This window comes from Anser cygnoides, chromosome 4 (assembly GCF_040182565.1).
Source record: "Anser cygnoides isolate HZ-2024a breed goose chromosome 4, Taihu_goose_T2T_genome, whole genome shotgun sequence".
Lineage (NCBI taxonomy): Eukaryota > Metazoa > Chordata > Aves > Anseriformes > Anatidae > Anser > Anser cygnoides.
Window position 1 is genome coordinate 54,276,402 of NC_089876.1, and position 18,810 is coordinate 54,295,211.

The 18,810-nt window shown below is 35.3% G+C and overlaps 1 long non-coding RNA gene across 3 annotated transcripts in view; it reads left to right on the forward strand.

Moving 5' to 3' along the window:
• The window catches only part of LOC106041745 (uncharacterized), a 91,816-nt gene that overhangs the window by 64,739 nt on the left and 8,267 nt on the right, over positions 1–18,810 (forward strand). For 2 of the 3 annotated variants that reach the window (XR_010831177.1, XR_010831178.1), the window contains exons 5-10: positions 9,182–9,316; positions 10,159–10,299; positions 14,610–14,679; positions 14,967–15,120; positions 16,526–16,633; positions 17,744–17,855. This is a non-coding gene — a long non-coding RNA (uncharacterized lncRNA). Of the gene's footprint in view, positions 1–9,181; positions 9,317–10,158; positions 10,300–14,609; positions 14,680–14,927; positions 15,121–16,525; positions 16,634–17,743; positions 17,856–18,810 lie in introns of all 3 variants that reach the window. The other variant, XR_010831179.1, reaches the window with a different exon arrangement.

The following is an 18,810-nucleotide window of genomic DNA, read 5'->3' on the forward strand; positions in this document are numbered from 1 at the left end:
AACTATATCCATCGTAATGAAGTTGCTAAGCCAGTTCATTTCTCTCTTGTTTGTATGCAGCATTCTTGTAATTGGATTTTGTGTAGAAGACTACAATCACTAGTCAGACACTTTATTTGAGCAATTTTACACTTCTCTAATTCTGAATCTATTGAACTGTGCATATGTAACAGTGCTAAGAATTCTTGAGGTTATCTTTGAATGCCTGTTAATGCCCTAAATGGAAAAACTGCAAGTGTTCTAATTTTCTAGAAAGAAAGTCCCCTAGTAATATATTTTATAAAGAATTAAAAAACTATAGACAGTTATTTTCTGTTCACTCATTTGGTAATTTGTGGATTTCTTCATGCTGTACAGCTTGTTTAAAAAATGTTCACACTTTGAGCAATTGCACTGATAAAGCACCAAAATAACTACTTACTGCCATCTTTCATTATTTTTCAGTTTCATTTTGCTATCATTACCTCATTTCTCATTGCTGTGTAGTCCAATACTATATAGTAGTTCTTTAGGAGAAAGGGTACTAGCTTTCAAATAGGTACAAGGCCATTTTTATCCCTAATATTTACGAATATGCCTATTCTGTAGACACAGATAGTATGTGTGCGTAGCAGATAATTAGTTATATATCTAACAATTCATAGTGCACGTATACTATTAGTGTCTGTATAATGTTCTATTTCTGCATCATATCACAAGATAAACTGCAGGAGCAGTACTGCAGCCACAAATTTATGGTCACATCATAGAGGCTTTGAAGTGGTTACACTGATAGGTAGTTGTTTTAATAATTTGAAAACTTATCTTCTACATGTTGAGAGCAAAGATTCAACAGTAGTTATTCTAAGAGCTTTTCTGATAAGTTGTTATTGTATAGGAAAGGCATTAAGTCTTTCATTTAATGTTTGGATAAGAGGGTATGCTACATTCAACAAGGGTTTAAATAATTTATAACGTATTTTTATGCCTTGAAAGTGACAGGATCATATTCAGTGATAGTCACTCATCTCTGGAAATATTTTTTTTGTTATTAGAACTAATGAGAGAGTTTTTACAAAAACAAACAGATTTATCTCTGATCTCCTTTTATCCTAATATGTAATGAATTCTGGAAAAATAAAGTCACCTATATGAGATCAGAATCTGATACTAGGATTAGGCTTGTGCAGAAATGTGTTTTACTCCCAATTAAGCTTTGTGCACAGGCTGTTGGAATGCAGGATTGTACTTATGATGCTGTAGGAGAAAATCTGTGTGCAGGAGCCAAAAAGCACTCCTCCTCACACAAGCCAGGCAGAGGTATACCCAGCCCAAGTCTGCCATTGTATATTTCTCCTGTCCTTGAAGCAACATCAAATGATCAATGTCATGCAGAAAATCTGGGACCCTGGAAGGGCTCCAATATTGTATTTATAAAGGCCAGTAAGATCTCTAAGTCAGCCTACATTCAGGTTAGATCCCTGGGGCTTCACTGTATGAAACCGTGTGTCATTCAGCTACTAACAGGGGTGCCTCGAGCATGGGTTAAGGAAAATGCTGTATTGTAACCTGCTCCTAACATACACAGCTTCCAAATTTTAATATTAGAGTGGCTTTGGGAACGCTGGTACTGAGGGCTTGATAGGTGAAGTGAACAGTCATGAGAGAAAGTAGATTGACTTGATTGTTGTGTAGTCGTCTGTTTTATTAACAAGGTCTATACAGCACAAATCTTCCACGTTTCCCATTTCTCTTTCCACATCTTGTTTTGCAGCAGAGATAACACAGTAATGCAGTTTCCTATTCTATGCTGGCCTATTGCGTTTAGGTACTAAAAATGCTAATTAATGAGCTTTCTTTCCATCCCCTCTTCCTTTGTTAAGCATGCAGTAAGCCTGCCAGAATCATATAGTACTTAACAAATGGGCACGTTAAGAATTAGCTTGTATTTTCAGGGTCAGTTTGGAGAAAAAAAAATAATCTTCTTTATGTTATGCCCTTTCAAATTGCACTTGAGGAATTTTCTGGGTCTTATTTTGCTCTCTTGTCATTCAAATTCAAAAGGCTTTATTGAAAAACTGATATGAGATTGTTGGCTATGTTTGTTAAGTGTGATGAGAAAGACACACAACCCTGTTGGGCTATATAGTTGATTATGTTGTTGTTTGTTTGTTTGTTTGTTTCCCATGAATAAAATTAAGTGATTACACCTAAAATGAGTTCTTAATTATCAAGTTACAAAAATGATTGTTTAACTTATATTGGTATTGAAACTAGGGACCAAAGGTACTAAATTTAGACCTACAAAGTTTCAGCTCAACTCCTGAACTTAAAAACTTCGTTCATTACGGTTTGAATGTTGGTATTGAAATCAGCAGCAGAAAAACAATAGAAGATTACAAACTCTGTTCAAAGTCCTACCACTCATCCAGGTGGTCTGCAGAAGAGGACAAAATATCCCATCACATTAGAGGATGTTACACTTGGGAGGGTCTGCAGTTCTAGTGGCAGAACTGTGTAAGATTGAGTCCAATGAGCATTATATTTTCTTCTCCAGGTCTTAGTGTTTTCTGTTCAACGATACTGATGTTTGGTTTTAACAGCATAGGAAACATTGTTTTGTGTGCTACACTGTAATAGTGCAATTCTAATAGCTGAAACCTGGTTAAGATGAGTATATGCCAGTTTTTGTTCAAGACTTAGCAATCTCCAGGACTGTCCTTTTCAGGATTTTCTTTAATGTTAGCACAAGGCTAAATGGAAAGTCAGAACATCATGTATCTGCCCTCCCTGTGGGTGTTTTGCTACCATGGGACTGAACTGCAGTTTCACAGACTGTTTTTCCAGTAGTTAGCAACAATCCACATGGAGCTGTAAGAGCAGTATATAGTTTTTGTTACCCAGGAGGTCAGGTGGTAAAATATCCCTCAATGCCTTCCCCAGTGGGAGAGACTTCCTGCATTTAACCTGATTCAGTGGCCTGTGCTGAAAGAAATCTAAAATTTGGCATTCTCATTGAGTACTGTTGCAATACAAGCCAAAAGATTTTAGTTATGGGGCCTGTTATAGAATATAATGAAAACAAGACTGAAATTAGCTTAATCTAGCTAGAATCAAAGGGACCTTTTCAATAGGTAAAACAGAGGGAGAACAGTGATTTAATTGTTGGACCTGGAAGAATTAGGAACAGTATCACAAAAGGAAGGCTACAGCTGATGGCACCACTGATGATGGGTGCTTGCAATGTAATCGAGCCCTCGGTGTTTTGCATGGCAATAAACTAGAACTAAGCTATTATATTCAAAAGAATATGTAACTGCAACCAGAAGATAGCCATAAATTCTAAGATTACTGCACAGGATATTCAGAGCTGTCTGAATAGCTGTTTCTTGTTTGATCATAACCAATACACAACATAAATGCCCCAGAGAGCATCAAGGGCAGCTATAACTTTGCTCTAACTTTGTACTTCAATTAGTAAGAGAGAGGTTTTTTATTTCCCCATGGTTTCTTTTTTCCCCACTAACACTATGAATATCCAACTTGGCCTTGTTAATGTTTGAAACTAGGATGTACAAAGGAATACAAATATGGTGTATTATGGTATGTAAAATTTGAGTATGTTCCATCAAAGGAAGGTTATTGCAGTGGTGCTTATAACAACTTGTTACAAAACTTGTTTTTTTATAGTAGTTATCAATCTCTGAGATTATTTTAGTGAGTAAAAAGTAATTAATTCTAATATTGTGAAAAATATTTATTTTGTGTAATAGATTCCAGAGCAGCATGAATATGGGGGTGAACAAGAAGGAAGTGTCATATTCAAAACCAGGATGCATCAAGTAAACTACACACACATCACAGGAGAAAAAAGTACACTAAAGAAATTGTACTGACTAGAAAATTGGGGTTGATGCACTTGGAGAGAGTATTCTTAGCTAGTTTCAGAAACTCCGAGGGAAACTAGCACTGTTTTTTGTTTTTTGTTTTTTTTTGTTTTTTTTTTTTTTGATAATGTATTTTGAGTAAACTGGCAAGAATTACAAAATGGTATATTATTCCCTAAAATAAGGATATCAGAGAGATATAAAAAACAAACTTCCTTTTAAAATGGTTTTCTTATGTTTTATGAAATGATAATCTTAAAAACATAGGTAAGACACATCTGGAGTGCTGTCCAGTTCTGGTCTCCTCAGTACAAGGGAGATATGGACATACAGGAGCTAGTCCCATGAAGGGCCACAAAGATGGAGGTTTGGATCACCTTTCATATGAGGAGAGACTGTAGAAAGATGAGAGACTGTGCACTGCCACTTGCTGCTCCCTGGAGAAAGTACGTTCCCTCTATGACTTGCTGCTAAATTATAATACTTCCTGAATTCATAGAGTAACTTCTTGACCCAGCAACTGCAATGATTCAGTTGCATCATATTACACAGCAGGAGCCTATATTGTACTACCTCTTTTTATGTGACATGGTTTTGAGATATCAACAGGATATAAAGTTCCAACATTAACCCTTGCACTATTTTCCAGTGTAAAACAGCTTCTATAGTAGATTGTTCTTGTTTTCTCAAGACAAATCGCAATTGCAATTCCAGATTTGTTGAACAGATTTTCATCTGAAATCCTAACTATCCTAAGGAGGAATAGCAAATTAATGCTTTTGTATTTCCAGCTCTCTGACTGTTGTACTGCTTTCAATCATTAGTCTTTGTTAACAGAAAGGTACAGTTTACATCAGTTTAAAAGTTTACAGGAAAGAATTGCAATGAGGCAGGCTGATTCATATTGTGTTGCTTTGGTTATAGAACTTTGATTTGATTACTGAGTTAAGATCTTCCTAAAAGGTATGATAATCCGTCAATGCCTTCAGTGGAATATAAAAAGCAATAAAACCTTGGAAGTCCATGAAAATATCTGTACAATAAAATAATCTTTCTGTTTAATAGTTGAGGAGGTTATATTGCAAAGGCAGTCTGCTCTAGGTGTGCCTGCTTGAGCAGAGTGGTTGGACCAGATGACCTCTAGAGGTCCCTTCCATCCTCAGCCTTTCTGGGATTCTATGATTATGATTTTATTAGTTTCAAAATGTCCTGAGAAATTGAAAGACTAAACTGGAGTGGTGTTTCAGTCTTGAAGAATCCAATACACAGCAAGATTAAAATTAGATAAGACAATGTGTAATATGATATTTAGTGGTTGATATACCTCTCAATATTTACTTATCGTGTAACACAGAAGTTCTTTTACCATACCCCAAAGGAAAAACACTTGAATATGACTTGCTAAAGTTGACCTTTACTTACACATAGTGACTTTTACATGGCAGTATTATGATAAACTGACTCTAGCTTCAGATTTATTACTCAACCCTGACCTTTGGTTATATTAGAATATTGCTTTCAACCAGACTAAATAATAATGTCTTTATGAATGTAAGGAACTGGCAGATCCGAGATGTCAATTGCCAGCTCAATTTTCCTTTCACCTGGGAGTACAGCATGTCATAGTGCTTTATTGATCTGAGAGCCATTAGAGTTCAGTGTTATAATTCTTCAGTTTTCCACACCGTGCAGTATAGTGCACAGTAAAAGAGATGAAGCGTGAACTGGAGCATGACTTCAGTTATGACTGGCCACAATTTGGAATGTCTATTTCACCAGAAATAAATGTAATTATCTTGAAATTAATTTTCTTCCTAAATTGAGACTTGTAGTCAATTTTGTTAGAAAAGGTATTAAAGAATCTTCCCAAAAGTATCATTGTATCATATTTTTAATATATTCTGGAAACAAACTGTTTTTGAGATTTAAGTGCTTAATTTTGTTGTTATTAGAATGCTTAAAACAATTGCATTGATAGAACTGCATTATGTTCCTTTTGAGTACAGTATAGTAAAATGTTTTGATTTCATGATTGGGTGTAATATTCAAAATGAAAGATGTCATTTTAATGCAAACAAACTTTTTGAGAACTTTTTAAAATAAAAGTCAGTGATGCTGATATATTTTGCTGATATGTTTTGATTTAAAAAAATCAGTATCCACTGATACAAATGATTTGAGTAGTCAGAAAGTTTTCAATCAGCTGTAGGTTAGAGGATAATAATGAATAAACACACCTCCTTGTCACTTCAGGTCATCAAACATGAGAAGAACAATTCCAGTATAAGAATGTCTTTCAAAGTGATGCAGCAGCTTTGTGTGCAATTGCTTTTCAGATAGTGACTGAAATCAGGGGGATTTTAATTTTAGAAGGGACTAAGATTATAATCCTGTAGAAAATTACGTTATTAAAATAATAATGAATTTACTTAACCTCTACATAAAGATTAAAGAGTTTGGCTTGCTATTATTGCTATTGGTGCCAGGGTTATTCTGCATACTTGCCTGCTAGCATTCAGTTCTTAGCTAATTTTTTCTGTGTTCATAAACTCATTAGTTGTTATTGAGTCTTAAAATAGCTATATCATATGGTACAGTGCTGCTATATGGATGAAGAGTGGAGCAGATTATTTTTCCTTTCTAAGAGGTTCTGTATCTTTTCTAGTGTAATGTTTTAATGGTTAATTTGCAGATTAAGCTATGTTGTCTCTTTCCAAGTTATTTTGATGTATTACTGTTGACTGGAAATATAGTTAGTAAATGGGTAGGTATCTATAATATAGAGATATTTTAATGAGACGTTTTCTGGAAAACACGTTGAATTTTTTATTCTTCCTGTGACATTTAGTTAGTAGTAGAAAAAGAAAGAAGAATTAGTACATTACTAGTAGCTAGATTAGCTTTGTGTAGCTCTGAGGTTTAGTATTTCTTTTAATCTAAATACATGTTGATATTTTAAAAACATTTTTAGACATTTAAAATGCCTAAATTTTAGGCGCTTAATTATTTTAAGAGTACACTTTCTTTTTGTACTCATGATGAATAGAAACGTACTTTAAAACAGATCAGCCTAATAAAGGAGGTGATAAGTGAAATAAAAAACATCAATATTGTCTTGCAAATAGTGTCTTCAAAATTCCCATTCGTAAAATCTATTTTTGTGTCTATTATACTTGAAGATGTGCATAAGTACTGCAAGTAATGTTTTACGCTTGTAAAGGTCATCTTTAAAACTCGCTGCTAGTCATTCCAGCATCTCAAGACAGCTTCTTCAATCATCTTTCTTTAAAATCAGAACTGCTTGCAACAGGTACAGGATTTCACTAGTTAGTTGGAGGTAACAAAGTTACCTATAAAATGTTCATGTTACAGCAGAGGTGCTTTCTGCAAACAAATTCACTATATGGCACTTTGCAAGCAGCCATCTGTCAGCAAAAGGCTTATAGAAAAAAATCCCACCAACTATTGCTTATTTAATTTGACTGATTGATCTGATGAAGCCAATACAGCAGAAGCAGTTCTTTACTGCAAGCACTCTAAACTTAATCTCACTTAAGGGGGTGGGGGGGATGGGGGATAGAAAGGGGAAAAAAATGGAAAAAATTCAATTGTCATTTTCAGCTTTTTAAAATACTCTGCATCTTATTTTACAAAACAAATACTTGTTCCTATTATGCTGCAGGAAATAAAAACACAACTTCTCTCTAGAAATTACTGCTTAGCTTATTGCTATTTTATGAGCATTTCTTCCCCCTGACTGAGAACATAGTTTAATTGCTCAATAAACTTGCAAGGCTTTAAGACAAAAAATCTACAGTAAAATTAAATGAGATTTAAAAAATGTATGCTAAACAATGTGTCAGTTCATTACTCCAGTTCTGGTGTCTTTGAGAGCTGAGAATTAGAGGGTCAGGTTCATTAAAACTTATACTGATGTCAGATGAAGTTGAGGCAGCATTTTTACCTCACAGAAGGTATTCAAATTTAGCAAAAAATATCAAAAATATTGTGGAACTGATCGCTACTGGAGATGTGAGCTCTTGCTAAAATAAAATACATGGATTTTATAAGGCAATGTGATATTAAATGTAAATTGTTAATCATTCCACAATCCTGGCCAGGATTAAAACATATTGACAAGACAAATATTATGACCAGTTTTACAAACATTTGCTTTCTTATATATATATATTTCATTGCCTGTCAAACATTTCATCTTGCATCACTAGAGAGTCTAAAATCACTTTCTTCTAATGCTAAAACCAAATGGACTTCATTATAATGAAAATAGCATACTTTATTCTTCATTATTTTTTGTTTTGCCGTTAACCTTTGTATCTTTCCATGTGTTAGTTATCTTTGTCCTGCAGGTTGGAAAAGAAAGAATTCTGTACTGATAAGCCTATATTCAGTAACAAGATAGACTCACTGTCCCTGGCCTCATCTCCAACCACAGGGTCAGGACTTTTTCTTTCAGGTTTTAACACTGAGTCTTAGGTATACTTTTTGTAAGAGGAGTGTAAATCTTCATAAGAATATGCATAGCAGAATCACTGAATCTATCACAGTTCTCATGATCAATTATTAAGTTTAGATTCCATTTTGTGGCTACTAGTTGCCACAACTAGTGGGTCTGAAATCATCTGTTAGCACAGGGAAATTAATGGCCCAGTGTTGCAGCTCCTTAGCACAGAAGGTCTGTGGACTTGAATGGGAGTTCTCAAATTGTAGCTGAAACATAAAAGTTTTCATTTTGGATTGATCCTGATGCATTTTGTCCTAGGAAATCTTTCATTTTTATATATAAAGAAGTTGTAGTTATTTATTTTTTCTAGCTACTTGAAGGGTCTTCAGAAAAAAAAAAAAAGTATTCCTTGTTTTGTTCTTAAATCTGGTACTTTTCATGAAAAACAGGCCTAATACCAGGACGCATTATGTGAACATTTAAAATGTTCTCTGCTTTGTTCTCTCTTAGATCCAAGTTTTGTTATTTGTGTACAAAGACAACCAGATCCTCAACAATACTGAACTTTAACTGAAAAGTCCAGACCAGAGTTTAGAGAAACCTGTATATTCTCCCCACAAAAGTAGTTGTTGCCAATAGTTTGTATGATTGACCATGCGTGTACTTTTCTTACCTTATGTTGCAACCAACAATATGTCTGTGTTGTGAAAGATTGGCTGTTTTTTGGGATGGATCTCCTACCCTTTCACCTGACAGTCAGGTTCCCTTTAACCAGCTCTCAAACATAATTCCAACTAGACCAAGGCAGAGCAATAACCCAAAGCTTTCTTCTCTTTTCTTTCTTCTCCAGGTTCTCCCTGATGATTGACTGGCTCACTGCAGACAGCCTGAGAAGTTAAGAAATGTACTTTTGATCTTTTTGTAACATCAGCGAAATGAAATTAGCGGGAATAGTTTTAACTTCACAATTTGCTGGAAGACAAAGGTATGATCAAGCAGTGTAGGTCACACCTGGATGGATCTGGTTATGGGAGGACAGCCAACTGCCAAATTTCAAGGAGCATGTGGTGGCAGACTTGCAAACCTTGTGTCAGCTAACAAGCTGACTGAAAGCTATGGTGATGTTTTTGCTTTGAGGCAATGAAAGACTCCTTCAGATCTATGCAGGCCAAATCCTTTCACTCTTTACTTAACCGTTGTTAGTTGGATCAAGAGCCTTTCCTAGCTCTCGATAATTTGTTATACAAGAAGACACAGTTTATGACTGCTGCTGAAGTTGTAGACAGCTGTTGAATGTCAGTTAGTTTTGCATTTTATCTGACCCCAAGTGGGTCAAATATGTATTAGTGTAAGAGTACGTGATTGTACTGCATGAACCTGGGTGGATATGTATACCTTCCTACACAGAACTTTTCCTAAGAAATTCTCTATGATTTGTTGAATGAATTTGTCTTGTATTTCATTATTGAGAATTTCTATTTCAAGTATTTTCTGAATAATCTTTGAATAGCTCATCGTTCTACCAAAGACACACTTTCACCTGCTTTCAAGTCTTTTAATTTTTTAACCTGGAAAGCTTCACTGCAAAAGGTCAAAGCTGTGAGGAACCTAAGGCATTGTGGGAATTAACATCTTCCATTCTGATAACATCATAAAAGTAGTGCACTTATCCTTTTTGAAGGAACATTGTAAATTTTGAAATTAATTGACTGATTTTCCCACAGTGTCATTTTAGGAAACAGAATCAGTGCTCAGTCTGAAGCATTTTTTCCTGCTTTTTAGCACATGAATTATAATGATGTACTTTGGTATTTTTTTGCATTTTAGGAAACAACAACCACCAATTGGAAAGAGCCCTGCTGCTCTTCAGGACATGCAGGAATTAGTAGACAGAAGTGGAAGAAACTTTTTTTTTTCCTCTGACAGGACAACTGGATCAGAGACTGAAGCAGGGAAAGTACGGAAGAGGTATCTATCTTTATCCCAGAGCACTAAGGGAGATGATTCTTTGTTCTTGGTTGTTTTGTTTTCTGTAATTAGAATATATTTCTCAGTCTGGATGCTTTCAAGTTGTAAGTGGCTCGGGATGCACATAGCAAATTATTATGCTGCTGGTCTATATGAGAAGCTTTATGAGCCATTCTATATCCTGATTTGTTAAAGGAAAATAAAACAGCAAAAAAAGTAGCTGAAAGGTACAAAAAGCATTGTTGCTTTGTTTTTCCTATTTATGAAGCACTGAACTGTAGGTTACTCTAATGACAGCTTGTATTAATTTTAACAAACTTGAAAATCTTGCTGACTAGTCTAACATTTAGGTGCTTTTTCATTCTCAATTTCTCATCAGCCTTTAGCTTTCTGCTGGAGGCACCACATTTGTTATGTTAGTGTAAATAGCTAATTACAAGCAGTGATGAAATGAAACTCCACCACTGATAAAGCTGAGAGGCTTTTAAAAGCTTCATCCCACTCAGTTAAAAATAAAAGAATTGATTTAAATTAAAATACATGGATTGTGATCATACTGGGTTTATTAATACAAAACCCATTTTGGAGCTGCTTGCTAAATAGCTCCAATTTTGTTAGAAAATATTGTTTCCTAAAACTAGCATTTTCTGGTTCTTGCTCTCTACTTACACACAAACAGTGGAATTTGTCTTCCGAAACTACCCGAGGGATTTGAGGATTAAAAAAAAAAAAAAAAGAAATTAATGCCTCTTCTCACAGATTGTTCTTTAACTAAAGGTTAAACTGTATAACAGTTGAAACTCTGGTGATCCTAAGTTGTCTGTTGGAGGTGATCTTTAGCCTTTTGTAAGCAGAACTTTATTTTGCAAAGACACAGGGGACATCGTAGAGTAGATAGGGTATGAAGCCTGATGTCTTGTATTGGAGAGCTGAAGAAGAGAATACTTATTACTGTGGGAACAGGGCACAGCAAGTTTCTCCTCTTCAGTTAAGTTTAGGAAATGGAAAACTACTGGTGGTTTATGTGGATCCTTAACCAACAACTGCATCTACTGCTGCTACTACGTTTGTTTATGCCTAGGCAGAGTATACTTTACATGTGGCCTGTGAACACTACAGCTCTTAATGCTTTCTTTGGCCATTTTTTCATATTTCATTATCCTGTATGAAATTCATTCTGGGAGCAGAGGATCACATGAGAGTCATAGAAGTTGTCAAATTAAAACCTAAATGGGACATGGATTATGTGCTGGCCCTTCTCCAAAGATGAATTTTACCTTTTTCTGCACGAATTTCTGACTTTTCTTCCATTGCGTGAGACCTCCTTTTTCTCTTCATCTCTCCTTGATTTTTTTTAGAAATTGATATATATATATTAATGTTTTATTAAAGAGTGTGACAAGAATGCTGACAAGAAAATAATGTCTTTTATTTCTTATATCTTAGTGAGATTGGTTAGGAAAAAAAGAAAAATAAGGAAATATACTGGCACTTCGTAATACCTATTTGTAAATAATATCCTCAAAATTTTTTTTTTTCCTGTCCTGTTTCCATATCAGCATATGCCCTAGGGGAATGTTACAAAAAATGTAAATCTGTTATTACTATTTTTTCATTTCCATGATATGCAAAAAAAAAAAAAAATCAATATTCCAACACTGTAGTGTTTTGATCCTCCAGACTTTATTGCACATGAAGAGTGCATATTGCAACCACAGGTATTTGCTACTATCCTGGCCTTCCTATGATTATTGATGAAAATAAAGGTAGTACCCTGTCTCAAATCTGCAGAAGTTGATATATTCTGCAATAATGATTTTCTAAACATCAGGTTATAGAATTTGCTTTTTAAACCTGTTTAGCAATGTGCCATCAATAGTTGTGTTTTATAAGTGAATTCATTTGCTGTTTTCTCAACTAACATTGTCACTTTTACAGATTTTTCACACAAAGTTTGTAAGCAAATATTTATGCAGACAGTAATTCAGTTTTCTGTGTACTTCATGAAGGTCACATTTTCAAGGAGAGTCTAGGCAATTCAGGGATAAAATTCCTACACACATAAGAGCACAGGCTATCTTTATGACATTGTTTTGACAGAAGCAGAAATCAAGTATATTGGATGGAAGGGAAATTGTTGGGCTAAAGAGAAAATACTTTATTTGTTGCCTTTGTGTGAAGGAAAGAGGAAAAGCAGTAAGCAGGCACAGTTTTCCAGGGGTATTAAAAATAGTCAAGTGTTAGAACTGTGTAAGCAAATGTCTACTGCAAGATGGGAATTGGAGGCATATGGCAAAGCTGTTGAATATCTTATTGCAGGAGTTGTAAACTGATTTCAATCTAGGTCAGTCACTCAGAAATCCCTCTTTAGAAATACTGTACATATGGGCCAAATGTAACGTTTTATTTTTGTTTGTTTTTAAATTAAATGGAAGAATTGTCTTGTATTTTTAAAGTACCTTTAAGAGGCAGAAAACATAAATGAAGTGTTTTATATCAGGCTAAATAAATGAAAGTAAAACAATGTTGTTTTCCAACTTCTTTTTTATGCTACAGCTTTGAAGTGCAGCTAACTGTACGTTACACTGTTATAAATATGCTTCAACTGAAGAGGTGTTCAATTGGCTGTTATCACTTTAAATTAATCAATGCGTACCTCACAGTCAGCTGAAGCTCATTTTCATGACTGTGAAGTGCCATCTTCATCTTCCTCTAGCACAACATATATACATGCTTTCCTCTGCAATATCTTTATAATAGCTCTGAAGTGATCTCCAGGGAGCATACTTGTCATGAGATAATTACTGTCCTGTACTATATGAAACTCTTGGCTGCTCTTCATGCTTCAGGATATCCCCGGAGAATAATCACTGTACCACAATGTCTTTTCTATTGTGATTTAATATCTCCTTGCAGTGATTGACAAATCAGTCAAGATAAAGTAATTTTATCTTGTATCAATAGTTTCCCAGCACAATTTAAAGTGAAAAGAGATTGGGTAATGCTGCTCAGAAGAGTACAATCACCTTTCTTTCTGACATTAGACTTCAGCTACCTACATTTAAAATGCTATGATACGTGACACCTGGTAAGCTCTTTCTTCTCAACCTCTTTCTATAATCAAACCTAGGATTTCACTGAATGTTCCCCACCTGAAAATACACAAAGCATAGCTGCTGTTACAGTCTTTAGATCTTAATATACAGAGATGGCATTTAAATGCACAGCTGGAGAAGGAGCTGGCACTTGGGCAGTTCACAGTATAGGTCCCGTTGGGGTTAGGTTGCAGCTGCCAGGTCAGGTTGGCTTGTGCAAAGCTGATCCAGATCCCCAAATACAGGAGCAAGTAAACCAGGAGGACCTGTGCAGGCTGACTTCATTGACCCGTGAAGGGAGTGGGTAATGTTGAGGAGAGTCATGTGGTTATGTCTTTCCTGGGAGAAATGTGCTGGTTCTCCTGGGCTCTCCAAGCAGTGGGATTTGCATCATGGTCAGACAAAAATTTGGGTATACATCTTCTGCGGCTAAAGCTGTTGGCTGATACTGACCACATGCCTCCCTCGCTGAGCTTCAGGGCTGCACAGTGCAGCTTTTCACCTTGCTCCCCTCCCAGCCTCTGTGGCACTTAGTTGCTGGAGCAGCCCCTTCCTTTGTGGGTACACAGCCCACATCACTTGGTAAGATACTCTGACCTACGGCAGGAAGAAGACCTGGTCATGGTGTTTTGAAAGGAAAAGGGGTCAGAAGCAGATCCAAATGTATTTTTTAATTGTCATATGAGGGATGACTGCTTCTTAAAGACAGGAGTTTGTGAATGCTTTTGTGATTGCACCTGCTTTTGAAATACACGCACCTGCTTTCACAAAAGGAAAATATTTTTTTTTTTTTTTTAGTGCCTAGGTAAAGCAGCAAGGAAGCATATGGAAGAAGGCTGGCAACCATTTAAATAATTGTATGATTTATTATGAGAGGAAAAGTAAAGTTTTATGTGAGAATTTCTGATCGTCTTTCTCCAACTAAAAGACAGAAAAGAGACAATATAGCGATGATTCGTGATGCAGTTTATGATTTGCCCTTAAGATATTTATGAAACTATTATCTTTATTTCCCCTTTTTCTTCTCATATAATTTGATTTGTGGGAAAATTAATAAAAGAAATTACATACACAAAAGCTTAGCCCATAACTGCTGCATACTCAAATTGATAAATGTGAACCATACTCAGTGTGATATTTAACAGAAATGAAAATATGATGGTACTAAAGTTATATCTTTTTTTTCTCTTCATTGCCTCTGCTATTAAATGAAAGGAAATCTGAATATTATGCATCTTGACAATGGACTCTTAAATAGTGAAACAGCATTTAGCATTATTAAAATGTGAGTTATTCTTGCAATTGCAATTTTTTTCAACATTAAAACAGTGATTGATGTACATAACTTTCAGCTGATAAGTCACAGAAAATACAGTAACAGTAAATTTCTTAAAGCAATTAAGTTGTCTTTTGTTAACATTGAAATTACAGCCGAAGAATATTTATTAGGTTAACGCATGTATTTGTTGCATATATAATTGAGATTAAGGTAGAAACTAATCTAAACTGAATCAAAATGTTTTTTTTTTACAGATAATATGCTCCTAATAATATGTCTGTTTTCTTGGACAGACAACAACAAGCTGTGTTGCCTTGATGCAGAAGTGGAAACAAACAGCCAGAAAATTCAGCACAGAAATGAAGCTTTAAAAACAGAGAAAAGTCTGTCCAGTGCTTCTTTCTTTTATGCTGTGGTGTTGTGGTTGCTGTTTTCCGTGAAGAAAATGTGAATAAGAACTTTTTCCTAGTTTACACTATGTTGATCTTTGTATGTTGTAAGATCATGAAGAAAGGTCTAAGATGCTATGGTGACTCTGGCTTTAAGAGCCTGAGAAATCACTAAAAACACTTTTTGATTTGAATGAAACAAACCCTTCCTTAATCTTTAGCTAGAAGTATAGTGTTTTTTTGTTCCATTAATAGGATATATATTACCAAATATTGCCGTACTATCCATGGTCCACAGATCTGTGTGGACCAAGTCATAAAGTGTTTTAAACAAAGCAATAGAGCCTGTGCATAAAAACAGAAATGTGGTTGTCATCAGGTGCTTACAATACATATAAAATGATCTCTTTAGAATAAAATTTACCCATCTGCAGAAGAATGGGATGACTGCAGCCCATAATATAAGCATATTTCCCAAAACATGTAAGAGGTGTTATTTTCATCCAGCATTGTTGTCAGCACCAGAGTAATAGAATAATTTTTATTTTTGGTTTATGTCCAGAAGCCACATGCAGAAACATTAATTTACATCCATCAAGTATTTTTCTCACTGTCAGCATTACGTCTGAAAAACACTACAGTGAAAGTAGAAGAAAAAGAAGTCAGTCAACCATTTTTCATTATGTCCTTGCTATGAGTGAAGCTGTGTGTGCTGCAGAACATTATGCACTGCTGTCACTGCAAATTCTTCCAGGCTCCCATCTGACCCAGAGGCTGCAGCCCTGGACTAAAGCTCACAGACCTTCAGAGAGCACAGAGACTGCCCAACAGCGTCTCATACACTAGTTCCTAAGAGGACTGTAATGACACTTTTTCTACCCTTGACTCTTCTACGCTTGGAGGAGTTCAGAGCAGAGGAAGAGTGGATGAAAATGAGGGCAGATACTCCCTTTTCCAGATATGTTTTGTTTTGTTTTTAATCAAGTCACATAGAAGACAGGCAATGGGGAGAAATAAGAAAGAAAGGCTTGTTGCTTGTAGAGACCACAAAAATCTAAAGAAAAGCCTGGAAGAACAATTTGCATAAAACAAAGACAAGTACAGGTAGGTTTGTGCAGGTGAAACAGTGCTATGGTGACATGCAGTAGCTCAGATAAAAGTGACTTCCCAGATCACTTTAAAAGACAGACTTGCAGACTTCCCATTGTGGTCAAGAAAACATTTGCCGTACTTTGGTAGTGAATATTCTATAGCTGGTACATTTTAAAGAAAAAAAAATTAAGAAAAGATTTTATTCTTAATTATTTTTGCTACCATTTTTTGTTTGTGATCATTAACACAGATTATTATGTGTGAAGACTGAATACTCACTATGTTGGACAAAATATATAATGAGCATCTCTTAGAAATTTGCATTATCTAAGAATGTCAGTATTACTGTTATAATCAATATCTCTTTATAGGTTATAAAATAGAGGCCTCTTGTACTTTTGGGACATCAGACTTCTTGGATTCCTATTATTAGAAGCTCAGTGAAGCATCAAATTCCAAAATATTTCTCTAACACAAAGGTAAATGTTGCTGGTTTAGGAATAAATCTTGGAGGGAAAATTTCATGTGTGAAAGCAGTAAAAGCATATTTTCTTCTAATCCCTGTAGTTGTTTGAAGCTATTCAGATGTTATGTGATGGTTTGTAAACTTTTCTAAGTTTTCTTAGAAAATTTTCTAAAGAGTTTCTAAGCAAATAACAAGTCTGTTGTGTGGATATGCATGAATGTTTGTTCTAGATAAATAGCGTCACTGAAGACCTGCCAAGTGGATTTCTGGATCTCCAAATAGTAGCATTTCACCCATGCACGCCTTAAGTAGTGTTTCACCCATTCACTGACTTTTGGCATGAAGACAAACAGAATTGAAGGGAAGGAAAGGCTGTGCTTTTCTGGGGCTTATGGACTCTGTGATTTATTCCAAAAAGCTCCACAAGAATTTCCCTGGATAAAGTCAGACCAACAGGAGTTTTGCCATTGTTCAATGGGATCAAAGCTTCTCACCAAACCACTGCTTGTAATTCAATTACATGGTGTCAACAGCAGAAAAACAAAACAAAACACAAAAAAAACATCATTTTCTTTCACATATGACTTGCTGAATCTTTGCTTTTCTGTAAAATAATTGAAATATGCACACTTGAGCACCCAGCTGTTAGTTTTGCCAAGCCTCCAGTATCACAGGTTATAGCATCCCAGGGTTACAAATTAACACCATCATACTGGGAAAGTGTTTTCTTTTCTTTTTTTTTTTTTTTTTTTTTTATTCCAAGTTTTGTGTTTGTTCTCTTGTGGATGGCAGGACTGACCTTCAACCAAATATGTAAGAAACTGTACAGAGCCTGATGTGCAGCACGCTGCATGACTCAATGGGAAGGAAGCATACCTCTATAGGAGGTCATCAAGAACCAAAGATAAAGCAGCACTCTGAAAGGAACAACAGCAGGACATTGCTCAAAATATTATCAAAGAAAGAAAACTGTTTTCTTAAAGGGCAGCACTCTCCTTTGCAGACATAGTATATTTGCATTGCAACACTTTTAGAATGTGTGTGGTTTACAATTGGATGTCATGGCACACGGATAAAATGCCATGCACAAGAAGAGTTCTTATAATCTATTGTATGTTTTTAGGACCTGCCTGAATACCTGCCTGCCACAATGAAGAATCCAAGCAGTTTAAAGAGTAAAAGTTCTCCAGCATCCTCATGTAAATAAAAGTATCCCTTCAAAGAGATAGACACAGGTAAGTATGAGAAGTATTTGTTGCAACTTGGACTACAGATGTTGTATAGAATGTGGTAACAGCACATTACAGAAAATACTTATTTTCAGCCTCTTTTTCTTGAGAATGTATACCTGAAGGGAGTATTTAGGCTCTTGTGTGCAAAGGTCAGCAGCAATATTTCAGAAGAAAGATACAAGACCAATATTTTTCTGTACAACTTTGTGATTTATGGTAGAATAGCAATGCTTTTGCTAAGTTCCATCCAATCTCCCTGAATTCCTCAAGTCCTACTTGTGCAAGTGTATAATAAGTTAAATAATGTATCTCATAACAAACATCTAGTATGTGTTTGTCTTCCTTTCAAATAATTGCTTCTCATGCAATTATACACAACTTGAGATACCTGTAGTCTCCCTGTGCTACATCAAAGTCTTCTGCTTTAATATTGCAGCAGTTACTTCAGATAAATACTGATATTTTTGAACAAAGACATGAGTGACAAAGAAGAGGCCAGTGGAATTGACAGGAGCAGCACAACCTTCCCCGTGGTCGGTGACCGGGCATACTCCCTCTGGCTCTGCATTAGCGCAAGTCCATGTGCCTAGGAAAGTAGCTGCTGGGCAGGATAATTGCACCTGTTTAATTAGATCTTTAGGCAACTGTCAATTCCAGGAGTCAGTTCACTTGAATATAAGGGAATATGTTTCTTTTCCCTATTGTTATTGACCCTATATAGTTCTATATTTGTTTCTATATTGTTCTATATTTGTTATAGTTATGTATCTGTTAAATATTCTAAGGACTTTAGAGGTAGCAATGTTATGTTGTGTATTACTTATTTTTTGGTAAAGCTACACAGATCTCTCATATATGCTTATATACACATAAATATTTATACACATATGCACATACTCATACATAAGTGAAACCAAATTTATAATATATTTTAAGTGTAGGTAATGCTATTAATATT